Raw genomic sequence first — 24,407 nt, forward strand, 5'->3', positions numbered from 1 at the left:
GGCAGTTTGTCCCTAATTTCTCGACACTGGCCGCACCCTTGACGGACCTACCGAAGAAAAAACAGCCCCAGAAGGTCCAATGGACGGAGGAATGTGAACGCTTTTCACGCGCTCCGACACCAGCTGACCCAGGAGCCCGTGTTAACCCAACCCAACTTTACGAAGCTCTTCATTCTCCAGACAGACGCATCAGGAGTAGTATAGGAGCTGTATTGTCGCAAGAGGTAGAGAGGGAAGACCACCCCATTTTGTACCTCAGCCAGAAGCTCTTCCCACATGAGACGCACTATGGGACTCCTCCACTCACTCTTCAACTCTTCCACCATCCCCATATGTAGAACGGGAGGCCCTCGCAGTTAAGTATGCAGTCGACACGCTGCGGTATTACTTGTTGGGGAACTCCTTCCTAGTGACTGATCACGCTCCCCTTCGCTGGATCAACAGCATGGAAGAGATAAATGTCTGGATCATGCGGTGGTATGTGTGCCTCCAGCCATATTCCTTTCAAAGTATTGCATAGGTCAGGTAAGGCCCACGGAAATGCAGACTTTTCTCCTGGGCGGGCGAAGAGAAAGACTGGGAGGGGGACAGGGTGCTGGAAACCCTGACTACCGTTCTAATGTGAGTTGGCCATTGACCTATGGAGTCAGCACAGCATCCTGTGCAACAGGATTTATTTTCTGTGAAAGAAGAAAATTCTCTGCAGAAACCTGAGCTGATGCTACATTAAGGCTGCAAATTAAAATATGTAGAAATCAAAACATGATAAAGTTATCACAATTAAAATGCTCCTTAAACCTTTTAAGTGTTTTACTACACTGCAATGTAAACTCCTAGCCAGGCTTCAGTCTCATGAGGACAATGTCAGACCCTTTGGGTCTTGAACCTAGGTCTGTGAGGTTTCTGGGAGCCACCTCACTCCAATTCTCCACCTGGCAGCTCACAGTCAGCAGCTGGGACCAGGGTCCATGAAATCCAACTGGGGCACAAGCCCTGGACCATACACTCTGATTGGGAGAGCTCTATGGCTAATTGGGCCACAGCTCCTATTTAAGCCAGTGAGACTTATGAAGTTGTCCATACAACTGGGCCTCACCCTGCCTCGGACTACTGGTGTGGTATTTACCTATTCTTGACTTTTGATCCTGACCTCCTGCTATCTTGACTCAGCCTGACTCTTGATCCCTGCCCTCCAATTTGTGTGTCTGTTCTGATCTCATGAGGTTCCAACCCAGCCTGATTCCCAGTCATTTGTTCCTGACCCCAGCCCACACCCAATGCTAATCCCTTGGCCAGGCTGCCCACACTTTGGACCTGACAGCTAGTTACAGAGGGCCTGTGTGGCAAAGAGGACAGTGGGACTGGCACCAGGATTTTGGCAAAGACTCCATGCCCCATTCCCATGCTGCTGGTCAAGGTTCCATAGGTCTGGTGGAACAAGCAGCGGAGAGGAACAGGCATTGAGCCTGCTGCACAAATGAGGTGTGGAACTGTAGCCGACAGTTCAGGGAACTGGGCAGAGGTAGAGAGCCTCTTTCAGTACTCAAATGGAAGGACTAAGCCCTGGTACGTTCTTCAGCTGTCTCACACTCCCACCCACCAGACCAACTTCCCCCAGGTGACCAGGCGAACAGGAAGCCCATGTTCCTGCATTTGTGCAAGCCAGGGGGCCAATGGCAAGTCATTTTTTACCTTCCTCTGAAAGCTTTTGGGGGCCCTGCTGGTTGCACTAATGGAGGAGGAAGTTTTTTTATCAGCAAGTTGCATGGGTGTAGGCGACTCTTCTGGTAAGTGGCAATATTCACAAAGATTTATTATTGATGCTTGAGTTCAGACTGGGGAAGAGATTATGAAAAAAAATTTCTAAGTTAACTGAGGTTCAAGGAAAAACTGAATTCTCTTCAGTCCTGCATGAAGGTCAAGGATGACATGAGGCTTCAGCAGAAAACTTAGGAGATTTTATTTTGGGACATGATGAGCCAAAATAACAAAACAAAAAACAAAAAAACAAAAAACCACACCTGATATAGAAAGTGAAAAATCTTTTAAGAAGCCTCCCCTCTCATATTGTTTAGAGCAGGGGTCGGCAACCTATGGCACACGAGCCAATTTTTAATGGCACGCTGCTGTCTTTCTGGACCCAGGCAGACAGCACCGTGCCATTAAATCATAGAATATCAGGGTTGGAAGGGACCTCAGGAGGTCATCTAGTCCAACCTCCTGCTCAAAGCAGGACCAATCCCCAACTAAATCCTGCCCAAACCACTCTTTTCTGCCCCCCCCCGCCGCTCTCCCCTTGCAGGGCAGGCAAGCTTCCCCCTCCTGCCGCCTCTTCCCACAGCGTGCTGGGTTCCTGCCCTTCCTTCTCTCCCTCCCTACAGCTGATGGCCCTTGCTACCAGCGGGGAGAGATAAAATAAAAGCGGAGCTGCAGCATGCTCTCTGCTCCGGGGACCTTGGGGAAGGGGGTGGAATCAGGGCATATCCCCTCCAGCCCCCTGCCGTGAGCCACTCAGGGCAGGGGGCCGTGAGCCACTCAGGGCAGGGGGCCGTGAGCCACTCAGGGCAGGGGGCCGTGAGCACCCCCATGACCACAACTCACACCCCAGCCCTCTGCCCTGACCCCTGCACCCCCCCACACCCCAGACCCATGCCCTGACCCCTGCACCCAAAAAGCCCAGGCCTGACTCCGGCACCCCCCCACACATCCCCAGTCCCCTGCACCCCCCCACACATACACAGCCCCCCAACACTTGAGGCCCTGACTATTGCACCCCCCACATCCTCACTCCCACCCTCAGCACCAAATGGGAGCTCCTGCACACACACACCACATTCCCACCTGCACCCCTTGCACCAAATGGGAGCTGCCCAGGTAAGTGCTCCACACCCAAACCTTCTGCCCCAATCCCGAGCCCCCTCCCTCATTCTAGCCCCTGGCCAGATCCTGCACCACAACCCCCAGCCTGCTCCTTCACCCCCAGCCCTGTGCTCAGCACACTCCCATCCTCATCTCAGTGCAGAGAGAGGAAGAGAATGGCTAGAACCAGGGATAAGGTAGGTACCTACTCTATGTGGACAGGGCCAGGACTCCAGACCGGCAGTGGGCTGAGTGGGGCCAGCAGCCGGGACCTTGGCTGGCAGGAGCTGGCAGATGGGACACCAGACCGACAGCAGGCTGAGCGGCTCAGCCCACTGCCAGTCTGGGGTCCCGGCCACCGGCCCCGCTCAGCCCGCTGCCGGCCTAAGTGAACAGAACCCCAGGCTGGCAACGGGCTGAGCGGGCCGGCGGCATAAGATCAGCATTTTTATTTAAATTTTAAATGAAGCTTCTTAAACATTTTGAAAACCTTGTTTACATACCACAATAGTTTAGTTATATAATATATAGGCTTATAGAGAGAGACCTTTAAAAAAAAACAACATTAAAATGCATTACTGGCACGCAAAACCTTAAAGCGAATAAATGAAGACTCGGCACACCACTTCTAAAAGGTTGCAGACTCCTGGTTTAGAGTCAAATTTTCCAGAAAAAATCCACCCTTGCCTATTATGACTTGTGAAAATTGAAGCGGCTTGGTTTAGTTTTGCTGATATTCGGAACAATATAGGTGCAAGTGTAAAAATCATACTTCTAATAGAAAGCTAGCATCGATCTTATCAATGGAGAAACTAGGTTCCCTGCAAGACTATGGAATACATTTAACAGCCACATTAGGAACCCAAACTATTGCACAAGTGCAAAGCAGCAGAATTACCATTGCTCCAAGAGAGCTTTACATTTTTCATTTCCTGACTTTAGTGACTTCAAATTTACAGCTCCTTTGTTGGCATCCTTTCGTCTGCAAGAGACGGTAGGCACTGCAGCCTATGATGTAACTAACTAGTCCAATCCGAAATTTGCATGATCTTTGGCAGTTATTGCAAATGTCTGTATTTTGGTTAGGAGCTGCTTGCTTCCTACGGGCTCCTCTTCAAGCTGTAGGAGCCAGCTTCTGTCATGGACTTTGATACCCTGATGGAGAGGATTGCGCCACTTGCCACGATCACTTGCCAAGTTTTCCCGTTCGTCAGGATCAATTCCAAAATTCCTTCATATCTCGCTTGTATCTGTCTTTATAGTGAAGTTTAGAATGACCTGTTCTTGTTCCCTCTGATAGCTCCCCTTATAGCATGCCCTTAGGTATGCATCTGTCTTCCAACCTACTCAGATGGCCCAGCCAGCGCAGTCATCTTCGCTTGAGCAGGGCTGTCACACTTGGTAAATTTGCCCTTCAAAGAACCTCTGCATTGGTGACTTTATCCTGCTATTTGGTGTTGAGTATGTGGCGTAAACAAAGTAGGTGGAAACCGTTTAACCTTTTCTCCTGAAAAGCATAAGTTGTCCATGTTTCCCAACCATACATGAGAGTGCTGGGGACTTAAGCTTGGTACATTAACATTTTGGACTTGATGGTAAGCTTTGAGTTGTTTGAGTTAGTTAATGATAAATATGGTGGCAGCCTTTCCAATGCAAACATTTAGTTCTTCATCCAGTGAGAGGTTGATGGTCACTGTAGAACCTAAATAACTGAATGTTTGGACTACGTCTAGCTGGTTTGCATTTAAGGTAATTGAAGGATCTTGTGGAATCCCCTGTCCTAATACCATAGCATCAAGAAAATGGTTGAGAGAGCAAATGCCTGACAGGCATTGAAAGGCAGTCCATGAGTTCTTGTAGTAGATCTTCATTGTGGGCTACGTGGTCAGCATCATCAGCAAATAGAAGTTCCCTGATTACCACCTGTTTTACTTTGGTCTTTGACTTAAGTCGGACAGGTTGAAGAACTTTCCCATCCGATACTGTGTGGAGATGGGCTCCATCTTTCATGTCCTTAAACGCACAGCTCAAGAGTACAGAGAAGAAGATTCCAGAAGTGTAGGGGCAAGAACACATCCTTTCTTCACTCCACTTTTCATCTCAAAGCTGTCCGAAGTGGACCCGTCAAACTGGACAGTTGCTCTCATGTTGTTGTGGAATGAATGTATAAGACTTAACAGGGTTGGTAGGCATCCTATCTTTTCTAATGTTGCAAACAGACCTGCTCTGCTGACTGTGTCAAATGCTTTGGCTAGGTCCACAAAAGGTGATGTACAATAGTTGGTTTTGCTCTCTGCACTTTTCTTCGAGTTGATGCAGAGAAATATCATGTCTATAGTTGATCTTCTAGCCCTGAATCAGCACTGTGATTCAGGGTAGACACAATCCGCCAGCTGTTGTAGGTGCACCAAGATGACTTTTCTGAAATCTTTTCCGGCTACACTTAGTAACAAGATACCCCTGTAGCTGTTGCAGTGGCAGTTTTCGCCTTTATTTTTATACAAAGTGATGATGTTTGCATCATGCATCTCTTGTGGTACCTTTCTCTTTCCAACATTTAAGTAGCAGCTGATGAACATATGGCAATAGGCTGTCTTTCCCGCTGTTGCGGGTTTTGTACCTCATTCACCCCTTCTATCTGGGTGGGGGCGAGGGGTAACCCCACCTTTCTGCACCTATGTCTGTTCTACTACTCCTCCGGTAGTCAGTACGGTGCATCTCAAGGGCCAGAGTCCCCCTAAACTCTCCCCCTAGTGGGTAGTGCAGCCCAGCAGCTGGAGTCCATATAGTAAGCTCCTAGAGTGGTATGGCCCAATGGCCCAGGGTCCCTCTAAATCCTCTGAGGCAAGCGAGGGGTTGGGGAATTATGTCACCTCAAGAAAAAAGGGGGAGGCAGTGACCACCGGTAGGGGAGCCCAGGCCAACCCGCCTTCACTGGGCTCCAACCCTGTCAGAGACGGAGTGATCCACCACGGGGTCAGCGGGGAATCCAACCGAAACACGCTGACCTTATAGTAATGGGAAGTACCACTCCCTTACCTTCCCTGGGTCTCTTCCTACCAGTCCTCCGGCCGCCGTAGTCCCTGTGGTATCAGGGTCTCCAGGGCTCTCAGCACCAGACGCTTTCTGGGGTTCCAATAGCTGCGGGCCTCCAGTCCAGGTTCTTGGCTCTTCAGCTCTCCCGGGTAAGGGCTGTAACAGCTCCTGGGCTGGAGCCTCCGCTGAGTGTCCTTCCTCCTCGGCCACCAGCCCTGACTGAGCAGCTCTGCAGGCTTTTATGACCTGACCTCCAGTTGGAGCATGCCCAGCAGAACCTCAGGGAGCATGGTTTCCTCTGCTAGGAGGGAAGGGTTAACCCTCTTAGTCCCAGTGCGAGGATGGTCCGCCCTGTCGCACCCGCATTTGAGAATTTCTGCTGGGATGCCATCTTTTCCAGGGGCCTTGCCACTTGATAGCAAATCAATCGTCTTGCTTAGCTCTTCTACAGTGGGCACCACACCTAGCTTTGGTATGACCTACAGAATTGGTATTTGGTCCAGTGATTTGCTGGTCATGTTTCTTGAGAGTATAGCTCTGAAAAGTGTTCAGCACAACAAGACAGCTCACTCTTGCATTAATGTAGCATTTTATGTTTTGTAGGTCATACTTAAGGACAGAGGATAATAGATTAAGACATGTGTAATAAGAAAAATAGGAAAAAAATACTACATATGTCAAGTGCAATTTGCTGGAAATGTAATTCTGCATGTCCTGATTTCTTGCAATTGTGGAATCTTAGCACTGCAGTTTTTGCAGATTTTTCTAAAAAGATTTTTAAAGGAGTAGAAATATCTGGTGTTATTCAAAACTCACTGCCACAGGTTTTGCCAACAAAGCTCATAAGCTAGTAGGTCTGCAGTTACTTGGGTTTTATTATTAACAAGGTCTACCTGCTACTTTATTATTATCAAGGTCACCTTGATAGAAAGGCTATTCAGCTTCTGATTAACAAACTCTGCTGGATTCATCACCAGAGTCAATCAGTGGTAGTACTCTGGAGCCTTACGGTTTGTGGAGTTTACCAGCACAACTTGTCAATTGCATTAAAAAGCAATTCGCTACTGCATTAAATAGCTATAGGTGCACACATATCCACAGCCTCTATAGTTCCATGAACACCTTACATGTTACTGACAACATTCCCTATGGTGTGGGCGTAGAGCCACATGTTCAAATGTTAACCTTAATTTTAAAAAAGGTTTTTGAAATTTCAAAAGTTCAGCCATTTTGTAACTAACTCCTCAAAATAATGGTGTCCAATTTTCTTATGCACGAAAAGTATTTGATACCTTGAAAATGACTGAGGGGATTTGGTGCAAACCTTCTTAAAATAAACCAAAGCAAAATAAATTAGACAATCTGGCTTTTGACAGAGACCAAACATTTCAGCACAAAAGCTACAGGTCTTGGAAAACATAAGGTCCATCTAGTCCAGTAGTCTTCCAACAGTGCCCGATGACAATTGCTTCAGAGGGAATGAACAGAACAGGCAATCGAGTGATCCCATCCCCTGTTGTCCATTCCCAGCTTCTGGCAAACAGAGGCTAGATACACTCAGAGCATAGAGATGCATCCCTAATCATCTTAGCTAATAGTCATTGATGGACTTATCCTCCAGGAACTTATCTAATTCTACAGTATTTTGAATCCAATATTACTTTTGGCCTTCACAACATCCCCAGCAATGAGTTCCACAGGTTGACTGTGTGTTGTGTGAAGAAGCGTTTCCTTTTGTTTGTTTTAAACCTGCTGCCTATTAGTTTCACTGGGTGACCCCTGGTTCTTATATGAAGGAGTAAATAACACTTCTTTATTCACTTTCTCCACACCAGTCACGATTGTATAGACCTCTGTCATATCCCCATTCAGTGATGTTTTTTCCAAGCTTCAAAGTCCCAGTCTTTTTAATCTCACCTTGTCTGGAAGCTGTTCCATACCCCAAATCATTTTTGTTGTCCTTTTGTGCATCTTTTCCAATATCTTTTTTCAGATAGGGTGACCAGTATTCAAGGTGTGGGCATATTATGAATTTAGATCAGTGTTTCTCAACTTTTGTATTGGTGACCCCTTTCACACGGCAAACCTATTAATGTGACTCTCCCCTTATATATTATAAAAACTTTTTTTTATTTAACACTATTATAAACTCTGGAGGCAAAGCAGGGTTTCGGGGTGGAGGCCGACAGCTCGTGATCCCCATGTAATAACCTTGTGACCCGCAGTTTAAGAACCTGTGATTTATATCGAGGCATTATGATTTTTTCTGTCTTATTTATCTCTTTCCTAACTTTGTTAGCTTTTTTGACTACCACTGCACATTGAGCGGATGTTTTCAGACAACTATCCACAGTGACCACTCAAGAAAGAGATCTTGGAGTAACAGCTCATTTAGACTCCATCATTTTGTAAATATAGTTGGGGATTATGTTTTCCAACGTGCATTACTTTGCATTTATCAACAGTGATTTTCATGTACCATTTTGTTGCCCAGTCACCCAGTTGAATGAGGTCCCTTTGTAATGCTTGGCAGTCTGCTTTGGACTTAATTATCTTGAGTAGTTCTGTATCATCTGCAAATTTTGACATCTCACTGTTTACCCCTTTTTCCAGATCATGTATGAATATGTTGAACAGCACTGGTCCCAGGACAGACCCCTGGGGGACACCACTATTTTGTAGAATCATAGAATCTCAGGGTTGGAAGGGACCTCATCTAGTCCAACCCCCTGGCTCAAAGCAGGACCAATCCCCAATTTTTTGTCCCAGATCCCTAAATGGACCCCTCAAGGATTGAACTCACAACCCTGGGTTTAGCCCGCCAATGCTCAAACCACTGAGCTATCCCTCCCCACTATTTACCTCTCTCCATTCTGAAAACTGACTATGATTCTATGATCATTTATTCCTATCCCGTTTCCCATCTTTTAATCAGTTATCAATCCATGAGAAGACCTTCCCTCTTATGCCATGACAGCTTACTTGGCTTAAGAGCCTTTGGTGAGGGACCTTGTCAAAGACTTTCTGAAAGTTTAAAGTACACTATATCCACTGAATCACCCTTGTCCACATGTATGTTAACCCCCTCCTCAAAGAATTAATAGACTGGTGAGGCATGATTTCCCTTTACAAAAGCCATGTTGACTCTTCCCTAACAAATTGTGTTCATCTATGTGTCTGGTAATTCTATTCTTTACCCTAGTTTCAACCAGTTTGCCTGGTACTGAAGTTAGGCTTACTGGCCTGTAATTGCCGGGATAACCTCTGGAGCCTGTTTTAAAAATTGGTGACATATTAGCTATCCTCCAATCATCTGGTACAGAAGCTGATTTAAATAGGTTACATACCACGCTTCCTTATGATCATGTGAAAACTGGGAGCTACAAAAGAAAGCTTTTTTCTGTTTTAACTACAGCAGAAAATTCAGGTTCCACTGTTAGAATCCCTACCTAGAGCAGCGGTTCTCAAACTTTTGAACTGGTGACCCCTTTCACACAGCAAGCCTCTGAGTGCGACCCCCCCAACCGTATAAATGTACAACACATTTTAATATATTTAAACACCATTATAAATGCTGGAGGCAAAGTGGGGTTTGGGGTGGAATTGGTAGGGGAAGTAGAAGTGGGTGGCAACCTAGACAGCAGTGAACATGAAATGGTTGAGTTCAGGATCCTCCCAAAAGGAAGAAAGGAGAGTAGGAAAATACGGACCCTGGACTTCAGAAAAGCAGACTTAGACTCCCTTAGGGAACTGATGGGCAGGATCCCTTGGAAAGCTAATAGGAGGGGGCAAGGAGTCCAGGAGAGCTGGCTGTATTTTAAAGAAGCCTTACTGAGGGCACAGGAACAAGCCATTCCGAAGTGCAGAAAGACAGCAAATATGGCAGGCGACCAGCCTGGCTTAGCAGTGAAATCTTCGGTGAGCTTAAACTCAAAAAGGAAGCTTACAAGAAGTAGAAATTTGGACAGATGGCTAGGGAGGAGTATAAAGATATTGCTAGAGCATGCAGGGGTATAGTTAGGAAGGCCAAGGCACAACTGGAGTTGCAGCTAGAAAGGGATGAGAAGGGTAACAAGAAGGGTTTCTACAAGTATGTTAGCAACAAGAAGGTGGTCAGAGAAAGCGTGTGACCCTTACTGAATGGGGAGGCAACATAATGACAGATGATGTGGAAAAAGCTGAAGTACTCAATGCTTTTTTTGCCTTGGTCTTCACAGACAAGGTCAGCTCCCAGATTGCTTGACTGGGCACCACAGTATGGGGAGGTGGTAAGCAGCCCTCAGTGGTGAAAGAACAGGTTAAGGACTATTTAGAAGAGCTGGGCATGCACAAGACCATGGGTCCAGATCTAATGCATCCAAGAGTCCGGAGGGAGTTGGTTGATGTAATTGCAGAGCCATTGGCAATTATCTTTGAAAATTTGTGGCGATCGGGGGAGGTGGCAGACGATTGGAAAAAGGCAAATATAGTCCTCATATTTAAAAAAGGATTGAAAGAGAACCTGGGGAACCACAGACCGGTCAGCCTCACTTCAGTCCCTGGCAAAATCACAGAGCAGGTCCCCAAGAAATCCATTTTGAAGCACTTGGAGGAGAGGAAGGTGATCAGCAACAGTCAACATGGATTCACCAAGGGCAAATCTTACCTGACCAACCTGATTGCCATCTATGATGAGATAACTGGCTCTGTGGCTATGGGGAAAGTGGTGGATGTGATATATCTTGACTTTAGCAAAGCTTTTGATATGGTCTCCTGCAGTACTCTTGCCAGCAAGTTATAAAGTATGGATTGGATGAATGGACTATAAGGTGGACAGAAAGCTGGCTAAATTGTCAGGCTCAACGAGCAGTAATCTACAGCTCGATGTCTAGTTGGCAGCTGGTATCAAGTAGAGCGCCCCAGGCGTTAATGTTGAACAAAACCAGCTCCAAGACCTTTATCAATGATCTGGATGATGGGATTAATTGCACCCTCAGCAAGTTCGCAGATGACACTAAGCTGGGGGGAGAGGTAGATACGCTGGAGGGTAGCGATAGGGTCCAGAGTAAGCTAGACAAATTGGAGGATTGGGCCAAAAGAAATATGATGAGGTTCAACAAGGACAAGTGGAGAGTCCTGCACTTTGGAAGAAAGAATCCCATGCACTGCTACAGGCTGGAGATCAACTGGCTAAGCAGCAGTTCTGCAGGAAAGGACCTGGGGTTTACGGTGAACGAGAAGCTGGATACGAATCAGCAGTGTTCGTTCGTTGCCAAGAAGGCCAACGGCATATTGGGCTGTATTAGTAGGAGCATTGCCAGCAGATTGAGGGAAGTGATTATTCCCCTCTATTCGGCACTGGTGAGGCCACATCTGGAGTATTGCGTCCAGTTTTGATCCCCCCCACTACAGAAAGGATATGTACAAATTGGAGAGAGTCCAGCAGAGGGCAACGAAAATGATCAGGGGGCTGGGGCACATGACTTACGAGGAGAGGCTGAGGGAACTGGGGTTATTTAGTTTGCAGAGGAGAACTACCTGAAGGGGGGGTTCCAAAGAGGATGGATCTAGACTGTTCTCAGTGGTGGCAGATGACAGAACAAGGAGCAGTGGTCTCACGTTGCAGTGGGGGAGGTTTAGGCTGTATATTAGGAAAAACTTTTTTTTACTAGGAGGGTGGTGAAGCATTGGAATGGGTTACCTAGGGAGGTGGTGGAATCTCCATCCTTAGAGGTTTTTACGGCCTGGCTTGACAAAGCCTTAGCTGGGATGATTTGGTTGGTGTTGGTCCTGCTTTAAGCAGGGGATTGGACTAGGTGACCTCCTGAGGTCTCCTCCAACCTAATAGTCTATGATTCTATGATTGGGGTGGAGGCCCACAGCTCGTGACCCCCCGTGTAATAACCTCGTGACCCCCTGCAGGGTCCCGACCCCCAGTTTGAGAACCCCTGACCTAGAGTAATATTTTCAAAAGCGACATTGGAGTCTCAGTGAAAGTCAATGGGACTTGGGCTCCTTAGTGTCAAAGTCGCTTTTGAAAATGTTACCCCCTACTAAAATAGTTCCTTACCTAGATAAGGGCCAGACTGAATGGCCTTATTCATATTTTGAGCAGTTACTCAGACAAGCAATCCCGTTGACTTCAGTGGGGCAACTCATGTGAGTAACTGCTCACCAGCTTGAGCAAGAGATCCATAACCACGCCCTGAACTGCTGGAATTAAAACTACATATTTCTTTTCATGAAGATTTTAACTGGACTAGACTGAACCCCAACCACCATGGTGCCCACAGGGCACTTCCTCCAACTCGATGCATTGCTACTCAATGCATTGTTTACTTCCATGAGTCAGTTTTCAACACGTGATGGTGCAAATTTCCAAACGAACGAATCAGTGAGGTTTCCAAGCGCTGCTGTAGCATATACTCTCCTAAAATCAATCTTACCATCTGCCCTTGAATAATTATTATTCTCGTTGATCAAAAACTGATCCGGTTCATCTGGAATGATATTTTCCTTTAAAATCACTATGCTGTCTCAAACAGAGTATGGTTCCTCAGCCCATGGCAAGAAACCTCCCAGACCAGGCTGACAGACTGGGGCTAGCAGGGCTCGTGTTAGCTCTCTAAAAGTAGCTGTACAGACAGCGTTTTGTGCTGCAGCTTGGGCTCAGAATCCCACCTCTTTCCCTAGCTATATAGCCCAAGCTTCAGCCGAACCACAACTTCAAAGCATTGTCTACACATCTAGTTTTAGGGCACTAATGTGAGCCCCGCAATCCCAAGTCTTTCAACCGAGGCTGGGAGGCTCGCTGTTGCCGGCTGTGTAGACATAGTCAGAGTTCTCAGACTGACTCCCTACAGACACTTCTGCTCTGATACATGTCCAGCTTCTCTCACGGATGGGGGTGTACACAAATACACACCCTTCTTTTTGCATATAAGCTTCCCTACAGTCTTCGTTTAGAGTTTGGATGCTCATTCATCGTTTTTTTTCTTTTTGAACTAAAAAAAAAAATCTAATCAGCTCCTCTTTTGTTAGGGCTAACATCCTTCTTCGACTTGGAATCATATGGCAGGGTAGTCCTCCCACCATGATATAATCTCAAATGATGAGGAAACCAACTTTTACCTTTTCTGGAGTCACATCATCACTCCTCAAAGCAACATAGCAACCTAAGCATCCACTCCCAGGTCTGTAATAAAAGCCAAGGGGCCTCTTGCATAATTTTTGGATCCCAGAGCCCTCCAGTGTCGAAGGTGGGAAAATTCTAGTGCCCAGAGGCCTGGGCTAGCACACAACTGCTGCCAGACAACACTATCTTCTCACTTAGGTGCCATCAAGCAATGGCACACACTTGTTCTGATCCCTTTCTTCTACTTAATTCATTCTCCATTCCCCAGCAGTTTGGGTCCTGCTTCAGATGCTATTGCCACAGCTTGGAACATCTCAGATGCAACCACACTGGCTGTGTCTAAGATGCAGAAGGTAGGTGCATGGACTCTGGAGTTTCCACCTACTGCAGGGAGAGAGGGTAAAGCTCTGAAGAGAGGAGAGAGAGAGAGAGAGAGAGAGAGAGAGACTGACTAGAGAAAGTACTCACCATCATCACAAGGCTTGGGTCCAGATCTCTCAATTCAAATCCAGACTGTTTTCTCCCTCTCTCTATCTTCCTCCAGACTCACCTATAGCAAAGAGAAAAACCAGTATAGAGGCTGAGGGCAGACAGTAATGGTACTGCAGAGTGTGCACAACTCATGCCCAGAAAAGAATTAGCATATGTAAGGTTAACAAGAGCACAGCAACCTACACACCTCTGACCATTAACCTTGTTATCTGGCTTCATCTTCATCTCCGCAGAGTCACCACTAACAGAAGTGCCCTCTGTCAGGGCAACCAGCCTCTCACTATGGCACCTATCTCAAGGGCCAATTGCTTCTCCTGGGAACAAATGTTCTCTCCCCAACATATTGGGCAGAAGAACTCTGTCCATTCCCCAATGGAGAGAGATGGGCAGGGCAGGTCCCTACCTACTCCCTTTCTTTTCACTGAGGGCTGCTCCAACTTCTGGGCAGCCAGCAGGAAAGAGGAGCAGCCTTGGTTAGACAGGTTTATGAGCAGAAAATAATCAAAAGAACACTGAAATGTCCCGGCATGAACATCTTTAACACCCAGGCCATGATTTTTCAAGAGTGATGTGTGATTTTTGGGTGCCAAACTTGAGACACCATAAAAGGGGCCTGAACTCTGGAAAGTGCCGAGCACCAGCATCTGAACATCAGGCCTCATGGAGGTGTCTCGTTAGGCAAGCAAAGTCCCCAGTCACTTAAAAGACTTGTCCTCTCTAACTTCAGGAACAGCAATAAACACTGAGGCCAGTGCACAGTGACTGAGGCATCATCACTGAGACGCTTCAATGCTGGCTTTCCAAAACCTTGAATGGAGAGACAGCATTATCCAGATAAATGGAAAGTCACCTTGGATCTGGAAAGGATGTTTTACTCTTTGAAGATTAGTTCAAGATCAGAGACCTGAACTAAGCATGAAAAGTGACATGAGCAAGCACAAGCTAGTACTCAAGGGGTATGTCATCTCTGGTTGCCCAAGATACCCAAAGGGAAGGCTCCAGACTTGGCAGAACCTTTGCAGTGCAAGAGAAGTCATGAGAACAGTCCCAGCAGAAAAACAGAGGGTCAAGCCTGCCCAGTCAGCCAGGAGACTCAGAGTGAAGAGGTGCAAGCTGCTCCCAGCTGGCAGGTAGAACACGGGAAACAGTCTGCCAGGTATCACATGGAGAAATAAGAGCAAGCCAAAAGGAGGGGGCATCCTGGAAGGGAAACAAAATGGTGATGGGCGGGGGGGGGCAGAAAATCGACAGAACAGGACTACTCCAGTAGTTTTCCTGGTCCTCCCTAGGGAATCTGATTTCTTGGCCAGCCCATGAGAATGAGGACTGGCTGGGCAAGGAGACTGGGAGCTGCAGGAGAGGAGAGGAGAGACCGATCTGATAAGGAGACAGAGTGTGCAGGGAGAACTGGAAGCCAGTGAAAAAAGGGAACATGGGCAGGAGGAATGAGAGATCAGCTGGTAGGGAGGAGGGGAGAATCCAGAGGGGAAAAATAGGATGTGATCAAGTAGTTAAAAGACTGTATCATATAAAAGGAGCTCAATTAAAGTCACAAAGGCAACCTTAATTCTAGCATTTCTCAACTTGTGAGCCTTGGCTTCACAACTTTAAAATGTTCTTTCAACAGTTTTCTTGTGTGCAGTATAGAATGAAAACAGCATACTGCATCATTTGAAGTTAGAGGACTTTTAGGAAAAGATAACTGGAACTGTTGAGACAATGGGACTAACACTCATGGGGAAGTGACGTGGCAGCTGTCACAATTCTCGGGTAACTGACTGACACTTCCTGCTATCTGACCACCGCTAAACCACGCCACACAAATAGGAGTCCCCTCAATACTACATTAAGCTAAACAGTCTGAGTTTAGGGGTAGGGGAAGGCCCTGGCTCCCATTCTCCGAGTCCTTCTTAGCATAGTGCTGGATTCACCAAGCCTCTCCTGATGTTGGTATATCATAGCATGCTGTCCCCTGGTAGGCACAGGGGATCAGTGAGTGGCCTTTTGGAGGACTACTTCTCTGCAGCTCTCCTGGGGTTCCTCTTGGGAGCTGTAGCACTAGCCTCTGTTTGCCTGAAGCTGGGAATGGGCGACAGGGGATGGATCACTGGATGATGACCTGTTCTGTTCATTCCCTCTGGGGCACCTGGCATTGGCCACTGTCGGAAGACAGGATACTGGGTTAGATGGACCTTTGGTCTGACCCAGTATGGCTGTTCTTAGGTCTGCTCTCCCGCAGGGCTGCCCACCAACTATCAGGAATTTCCTGCTTTTCAAACCTTATTCCACCCCGAGATGACTAACAGGGCTGGAGGGGCAGGGGCAGCCATCCCCACAGTAGCTCCAGGTCACCAATGCAGGTTTATATACCTGTCACACACCCTCTCCCTCAGGATTGGGGTAGGGGGTATCAGAGTACCCCATCATGGGGGGAAAACCTGGCACTATGCTAAGCTTTTCCGGCTCAGTGGTTGAGCTGGAACTTATAGGGAGATAGTTACACATGCCAATGCATTATTTGAGTGCATTCAACTAGAGTGCTAAGTGGTCAGTAATTAACTAAAAGGCATTTTCCAATGGATAGTAGCGTAAAGAATCCACGGCCTGTCCCACAATCAAGATGAGCTGGTAAATTTGGACTTTCCAACCAGTCTGGACACCTTGATTGACCTTGCATAAACACTGACAAATGCCTGATGGAATGCTGCCAAGAAAGGTGGTCAGTTTCCTGACTCCCCCAGTCCTGCCATCTCTGGCCCACCAACCCTCACTGCCTTCCCCACAGCCTGACCCCCTGCAGCTTGACCTCTCCAATGCAGAGAGAAAGCTGCATTGGGGCTATGTCTATTACTGTGGAAGACCAGGACATTCCACGATGCGCAGCCCTGCTAAGGTCCAATCTGTACCGTTATCAGAGAATGGCAAACACCAGTCCCTGATAGGGGGGTCCGGGCTGGGGTGGTGCTCTCCACCTCTCCTCAGTACCCAGCATCAGCACCTGTCTGCTGGCAACAACCAAGCGGGTCCCAACATCTCCAACTCCACCTGCAAGTCCAACAGCTTCCATCTCAGAGGTCCATCTGGAGGTATTGGTGGATTCAGGTACTTCAGACAATTTCATGAATCAGCACTTTGCACAAGTACATCAGATCTCCACCCAATGCAAGAACTCTCTGGTCTTGGTTGAGTCTATTGACAGCTTGCACCTTTCATCAAGCCCAGTTATCCATCAGATCGCACCAGTGCTTAATTTGTAATGCAAGAGGTGCTGGGGCACAAGCAATTTTTTACATTCATAACTGATGGAGCAAGCCCAAAGTTGCCCGGCAAATTAAGCACTGGATCACATCCCTGAAGGTTGTGACTCTCCAGGATCACCAAGAGACTCTCCAGTATGGATTTATTTGAGCACCATACCTTTCCAGTTGTTCTCAGCATGCTCTGGACTCACTACCTCTGCATTTGTTGGTGGGCAGGCACAATACATTTTAGCTTCCCACATTGCTGACAATTCTGTCTTCTGAAAACCAACTGTAGGGACCTTCGACTGGGAACCCCTTATAGTTCACCTCAGACTAGAGATTCTGAGTCTGTCATCTAGTCCCCAGGGAGTCTAGTTACCCTCTGTGACCCCATCCACTGCCTCTACGTTACTGATTAAATAAAAGAATTTGCTGTGTTCAACAAAAAGAACACAAACATTTTGCCCTTCACAACTATCACTGTCCCATCAAGCTCCAGCGAGAGCAGAAGTCCCTTTTGGTTGCATCTACTCCCTTTCAGAGTCAGAACGTCAAACTCTCCATGACTACCTCCAGGAAAATCTACTAATGGAGTTTATCCATCCGCCCATGCCTCCGGCTTGGTACCAATTTTCTTGGTGAAAAAACAACCACCCACTACAGATTGTTAGGGCCTTGTGTTGACTATTGGGTGTGAAACAGCATCACAATTCCATTTAACAAATTTGGGCATAAACTTTTGTGGGCTAAAACCCACTTCATCGGATGTATACAGTGGAAAATACAGAACATGAAACAATGGGTGTTGCCATACCAACTATAACGAGACTAATCAATTCAGGTGGGCTATTATCAGCAGGAGAAAAAAAAAAACTTTTGTAGTTATAATCAGGATGGCCCATTTCAAACAGTTGACAAGAAGATGAGAGTAACAGTGTGTGGGGGGAGGGGGGGAATAAACATGGGGAAATAGTTTTACTTTGTGTAATGACCCATCCACTCCCAGTCTTTATTCAAGCCTAATTTAATGGTGTATTACACGAAGTAAAAACTATTTCCCCATGCTATGTTTTCCCCTACTGTTACTCACACCTTCTTGTCAACTGTTGGAAATGGGACATCCTGATCATCACTACAAAAGGTTTTCTTCTCCTGCTGATAATAGCCCACCTGAATTGATTAGTCTCATTACAGTCGGTTTGGCAACACCCATTGTTTCATGTTCTCTGTGCGTATACATCTTCCTACTGTATTTTCCACTGCATGCATCCGATGAAGTGGGTTTTAGCCCACAAAAGCTTATGTCCAAATAAATGCGTTAGTTTCTAAGGTGCCACAAGTACTCCTCGTTCTTTTTTCTGATACAGACTAATACGGCTACCACTCTGAAACCATTCAAATTGATACCCTTTCCTCCTCAATAAGCTTTTTGAATGGCTCCACTCCACAAAGGTTTTTACTAAACTGGACCTTTGTGGGGCCTGCAATTTGGTCTGGATTAGAAAGGAAGATTAGTGGCAGACCATCTTCCGTACACAGTATGGACACCGAGTACCTGGTCTGTGCAATACCCCAGCAACATTCCAGCACTTCATAAATGATATCTTCAGGGATGTATTAGATCATTATGGAGTCATTTATCTCAACGACATCCTCTTCTTTTCTGACAATCGAGCGTCTCATGATCTGAATTTACACAGCCCTAAAGACTTTGTCAACTCCATAAGAACGGCCATATTGGGTCAGACCAAAGGTCCATCCAGCTCAATATCCGGTCTACCAACAGTGGCCAATGCCAGGTGCCCCAGAGGGAGTGAACCTAACAGGTAATGATCAAATGATCTCTCTCCTGCCATCCATCTCCACCCTCTGACAAACAGAGGCTAGGGACACCATTCCTTACCAATCCTGGCTAATATCCATTAACGGACTTAACCTCCATGAATTTATCCAGTTCTCTTTTAAACCTTGTTATAGTCCTAGCCTTCACAACCTCCTCAGGCAAGGAGTTCCACAGGTTGACTGTGCGCTGTGTGAAGAACTTCCTTTTGTTTTAAACCTGTTGCCCATTGATTTCATTTGGTGGCCCCTAGTTCTTATATTATGGGAACAAGTAAATAACTTTTCCTTTTTCACTTTCTCCACCCCACTCATGATTTTATAGACCTCTATCATATCCCCCCTTAGTCTCCTCTTTTTCAAGCTGAAAAGTCCTAGCCTCTTTACTCTCTCCTCGTATGGGACCTGATCCAAACCCCTAATCATTTTAGTTGCTCTTTCCTGAACCTTTTCTAATGCCAGTATATCTTTTTTGAGATGAGGAGACCACATCTGTATGCAGTATTCAAGATGTGGGTGTACCATGGATTTATATAAGGGCAATAAGATATTCTTATTCTATCCCTTTTTTAATGATTCCTAACATCCCATTTGCTTTTTTGACTGCCACTGCACACTGCCTGGAGAAGTCTATCTGAGAAGTCCAAAAAGTGTGAATTTGACCAGGATACAATAGGAGTTCTTAGTTAAATTATCTTCCCTACGGGACTAATAATGCACCCACACAAGGTTGCGGCCATCTCCAACTGGGCCACACCAACAGACAGCCACAGGGGCCAATGGTTCCTAGCTCCATTAATTTCTACAGTCAGTTCATTGAGGGATTTTCCACCCTAGTTGCTCCTGACTGCACTTCTGTGAAAAGGAAATCAGTTCAGCTGGCCGTTGAAAGCCCAAATTTCCTTCCATTAGCTAAATGAGAAGTTCACCACAGCACACATCTTGGTTCACCCTGCAAAACCATTCATGGTGGAGGCCACCACATCTCATTTCACCCTGTGTGCAGCATTGTCCCAGCTGGCAGGTCTTGTTGGTCAACTTCACCCATGTGTCTGTTATTCTTGCAAGCTAGCCCCACAGAGAAGAAATATGATATATGGGATAAGGAACTCTTAGCTATCAAGGCAGCATTTGAGGAATGGTGTCACCTACTGGAGGGGACCAAGTTCCCTGGTCAAGCGTTCACAGATCACAAGAACCTGGAATACATTTGAATGGCCAGACACATCAATGAATGAAAGGTCTGTTGCTCCCCCTTCTTTGCCCAAAAAGAAAAGGAGTACTTGTGGCACCTTAGAGACTAAACAAATTTATTTGAGCATAAGCTTTCATGAGCTACAGCTCACTTCATCGGATGCATTCAGTGGAAAATACAGTGGGGAGATTTATATACACAGAGAACATGAAACAATGGGTGTTACCATACACACTGTAACGAGAGCGATCACTTAAGATGAGCTATTACCAGCAGGAGAGTCGGGGGAGAGGAGGACCTTTTGTAGTAATAATCAAGGTGGGCCATTTCCAGCAATTGACAAGAACATCTGAGGAATAGTGGGGGGGTGGGGAAATAAACATGGGGAAATAGTTTTACTTTGTGTAATGACATTGGTCAAACTGGACAGTCTCTACGTAAAAGAATAAATGGACACAAATCCAACGTCAAGAATTATAGCATTCAAAAACCAGTCGGAGAACACTTCAATCTCTGGTCACTCGATTACAGACCTAAAAGTTCCTTAGAGACTAACAAATTTATTAGAGCATAAGCTTTCGTGAGCTACAGCTCACTTCATTGGATGCATTTGGTGGAAAAAATACCCACTCCGAGACCTAAAAGTTGCAATTCTTCAACAAAAAAAACTTCAAAAAACAGACTCCAACGAGGAGACTGCTGAATTGGAATTAATTTGCAAACTGGATACAATTAACTTAGGCTTGAATAGAGACTGGGAGTGGATGAGTCATTTCACAAAGTAAAACTATTTCCCCATGTTTATTCCCCCCCCCACCACCGTTCCTCAGACTTTCTTGTCAACTGCTGGAAATGGCCCACCTTGATTATCATTACAAAAGGCCCCCCCACGCCCCGCTCTCCTACTGGTAATAGCTCATCTTAAGTGATCGCTCTCGTTACAGTGTGTATGGCAACGCCCATTGTTTTATGTTCTCTATGTAAATAAATCTCCCCACTGTATTTTCCACTGAATGCATCCAATGAAGTGAGCTGTAGCTCACAAAAGCTTATGCTCTAATAAATTTGTTAGTCTCTAAGGTGCCACAAGTACTCCTTTTCTTTTTGCAAATACAGACTAACACGGCTGCTACTCAAACCCTTCTTTGCCCAGTTTGACTTCATAGTCACTTATCGCCCAGGAACAAGAAATGGGAAAGCTGACGCGCTGTCCCATAAGGCCAAGTACCTGGAACCGGGTAAGAACACTCCCTCTATGATTTTAAACGCATCCAAATTCATAAATGGCACAGCAGACAACAGCCTAATTGTGTCAATTTGTGCCTTGTTACCCAATGACCCCTTCCCTCCTCAGATCTACCAGACTCTGGAGAATATCAATGTCTCTCCAGCCTCCAGGTTCAGGTTCAGGTTCCAAGGTGAGGTCCTCTACCATAAAGACCATATCTACATTCTAAATGGGCAACCTATTGATTCGGTCACAGAAAGGTCCAAGAGTTTCCCTATTTTAGGTTGATAGTCAAACAGCACCAACCACAGGGGTCAACTTTCCAGCGACTTGCAGGTAGCTATTCACCTTTGTTAATGGGAGAAGGCCTGGGCGTCTTACATGGTGCTATGAAGGGGGCTAGCTTCTGGCTCATCTGAATTTCCAGTTATAGGAAATGTTATGGCTAAGGGCCTCCAGAGGTACCTGCTGCAAGGCCCCACACGTTTTACCTGGGAGACTTACAAATTCAGCATCCCTTCTCTGTTGAGTACAGCTGCTGCAATGGTATATAGAGAGAAAGCCTGTTCATTACTATCCCATTAAAGGCCTCAAAGACAAGCACCCAGATTGGGTTCAAGTCCTGAAGTAGATCGGGAGCACTCAGCATTGGGGTATCTACTTATAGCAGCCTGTCCCTCTTACATGGGCTGCTGCATTCTGAACTAGCTTCCAGACCCAATTCTCAGTTACACTGAGGCCCATTACACCGCACTAGCTGTACAAAGTGACCTTATACTCACTCTAAGTCTCCTTTGCACAGCCACAGTAGTATAAAGGGGTTTAATTGAGAACTGGGAACTCCAGGTGGCCAGTTGACCAGGGTGCAGCAGTCCTGCCTAGAGGATATAAAGGTGCATGTGACTATCCAAGAGGAAAGGGCATAGTTTCCTTCGTGCTTAGCCGACAGCAAAGGTGGCATTTCTGCCTTCTGCTGCAATGAGCTCAATTAATTTATAACTACTTTGTAGTTACCTCCCTGCCTGAAAGCAGACCACCACCACCACACAATCGGCACCAGCTGTAACCAAATCAGATATCCTACTGTGATTATAAAGAGAAGATTCAATGAGAGCCTGGAATAACTCCAAAAGAAGCCAGAAACCCCACACAGCAGGTCAGATGGTATGTACCAGATATGGGTACATGCTGTGTTCGATTTAGGCTTGGAAGGATTAAATATTTATCACTTAATGTTGATAAATATCAATTTCACTGTACACAAACAAACCATCAATAACAGAAATTTACTGACAGGCAAAAATGCTGATTGAGAAATTGGACTGATTTAAGGCTATTTACTTTGCACATTTTGACATGTGATGTTGACAATTTGTGTTTTAGCTGCTATAAAGCTTCAGCTTTCTGAATCTCAACATCTATCATTAAATAATTATTGTCTGACCCCCCCATATTGTGAATAACTACTTTCTAATACTCCCTGTAATTTTCCACAATTGTAAAAATTTACATTGCTAAAAAATAAAAAAAAGCTTAAAACCCATAATTTTGTGCAACTGTGAAAATTTACAATCAATAAACACTGATATTATCCAAAAAATTATCAAAAATAGGTATCAAATTCTGCCAAGCCTAATTACAGTTACAAGGGACTGTATTGCCTACAAGGGAGCATGCCTAACTGATGGGTCTGTAAATGTAATGATCAACAGGGAAATCATTGAGTAGGTGTGTTTCTAGCGAGGTCTCCCAGGCATCAGGTCTTAGCCCCACACTATTTAATATTTTTTATCAATCACCTGAAAAAAAAAAAACAGAAGTCATCACTGATAAAGTATGCAGATAACACAAAGACTGGGGGAGTTGTAAATAATGAACAGGAAAGGTTGCTGACAAAAAGTAATCTGGATCGCTTACAGGATGGGGGACTCTATCCTGGGAAGCAGGGACTCAACTTTAGAGGTCTTGGTGAATAATCAGCTGAACATGAGATCCCAGTGTCATGCTATGGCCAAAAGGGTTAATACGACTCTTGGATGCATAAACAGGAGAATCTCAACTAGGAGCAGAGAGGTTATTTTATCCTTGTATTTGACAGTGGTGCATTGCTGCTGGAATAGTATCCAGTTCTGGTGTCCATAGTCAAGGATATTGATAAACTGGAGAGGGTTCAGAGAAGAGCCACAAGAATGATTAAAAGATTGGAAAACCTGCCTTATAGCAATAGACTCAAGGAGCTCAGTCTATTTAGCTTTAAAAATAAAGAAGGTTAAGGGGTGACTTGATCACAGTCTATAAATACCTACATGGGGAACAAATATTTGGTACAGGACTCTTCAGTCTAGCAGAGACAGGTCTAACACGCTCCAATGGCTAGAAGTTAGACTGGAGATAAGATGTAAATTTTTAACAGTGAGGAGAATTAACCATTGGAACTACATCACTGGCAATTTTTAAATCAAGATTGGATTTTTTTTTTTATTAAAGAAATGTTATGGCCCAAAAGGAACTGTTGGGGACATTCTCTGCCCTGTGTTATGCAGGAGGTCAGATCACATGATTACAATGGTTATTTTTGGCTTTGGAATTTGTAAATCTATTAATCTAATTTACAGGGCAAGCCAGACACGTGACTGTTGCACATCAGGTGGCATCAAGAATGGACTCCTTGTTCAGCTTTGCTTTTTAGAATCATAGAAGATTAGGGTTGGAAGAGACCTCAGGAGGTCTTTTTGACTAACTCCTACTGTTTTGTCATTAGAAACTGGCTTGGGAATAGAGTCTACTGCCTATTGCATGCTCTCTAACAGTGCCAAGCTTGCTGTCAGTGCAGTACAAATTACAGAATAGTCATGGCTTGGCAGTAACTGTGTCCTCTCAATCACAAGCAAGTCAGAGAGCTAAGGTTCCCGCACAGACTTGAAGGAGACTCCTGCTCACTTCTACAGAGTAAGAAGGAAGCTCCAGCCACAAGCCACTCATGCAGTCAGACAGTATACACTGCCATATGCTGCTACAGATTCTGAATATGCAATACAACCCCTTGGTGCCATCACTCTCTGCTCTCCCATCATCACCAGGCCCTCAACTAGGGATTTACCCCATTTAACTCACCATCAAATCAACAGCCATGGAAACGCCAGAGGACAACAGGAGTTCAAAACAGAGAGCAGCTTTAGAGTTACCAGCTTTGCAGGATTCTAGCCCTTCTGGTTGAGATTTGAACTGAGCTGGAACAGTCAAGAGCAGGGATGGGCAAACTTTTTGGCCTGAGAAATTGTATTCAGGGCCACGAATGTAGGGCTGGGGCACAGGGCTGGGGTGCGGGAGGGAGTGCAGGGTATGGGAGGGGATGCAGTGTGCGGGAAGGGACAAGGGATTGGGATGCAACAGGGGGCTCAG

At 45.8% G+C, this 24,407-nt stretch overlaps 1 long non-coding RNA gene across 2 annotated transcripts in view; it reads right to left on the minus strand.

Moving 5' to 3' along the window:
* Positions 1-927: 927 nt before the first annotated feature.
* LOC119844537 overlaps positions 928-24,407 on the minus strand; it is a 58,835-nt gene continuing 35,355 nt past the window's right edge. The window contains exons 3-4 of one of the 2 annotated variants that reach the window (XR_006276276.1): positions 13,478-13,559; positions 928-1,835 (exon numbers count right to left, since the gene is read on the minus strand). This is a non-coding gene — a long non-coding RNA (uncharacterized LOC119844537). Of the gene's footprint in view, positions 1,836-3,396; positions 6,433-13,477; positions 13,560-24,407 lie in introns of those variants that run through there. The other variant, XR_006276275.1, reaches the window with a different exon arrangement.

The sequence above is a fragment of the Dermochelys coriacea genome, chromosome 17, assembly GCF_009764565.3.
Source record: "Dermochelys coriacea isolate rDerCor1 chromosome 17, rDerCor1.pri.v4, whole genome shotgun sequence".
Classification (NCBI taxonomy): domain Eukaryota; kingdom Metazoa; phylum Chordata; order Testudines; family Dermochelyidae; genus Dermochelys; species Dermochelys coriacea.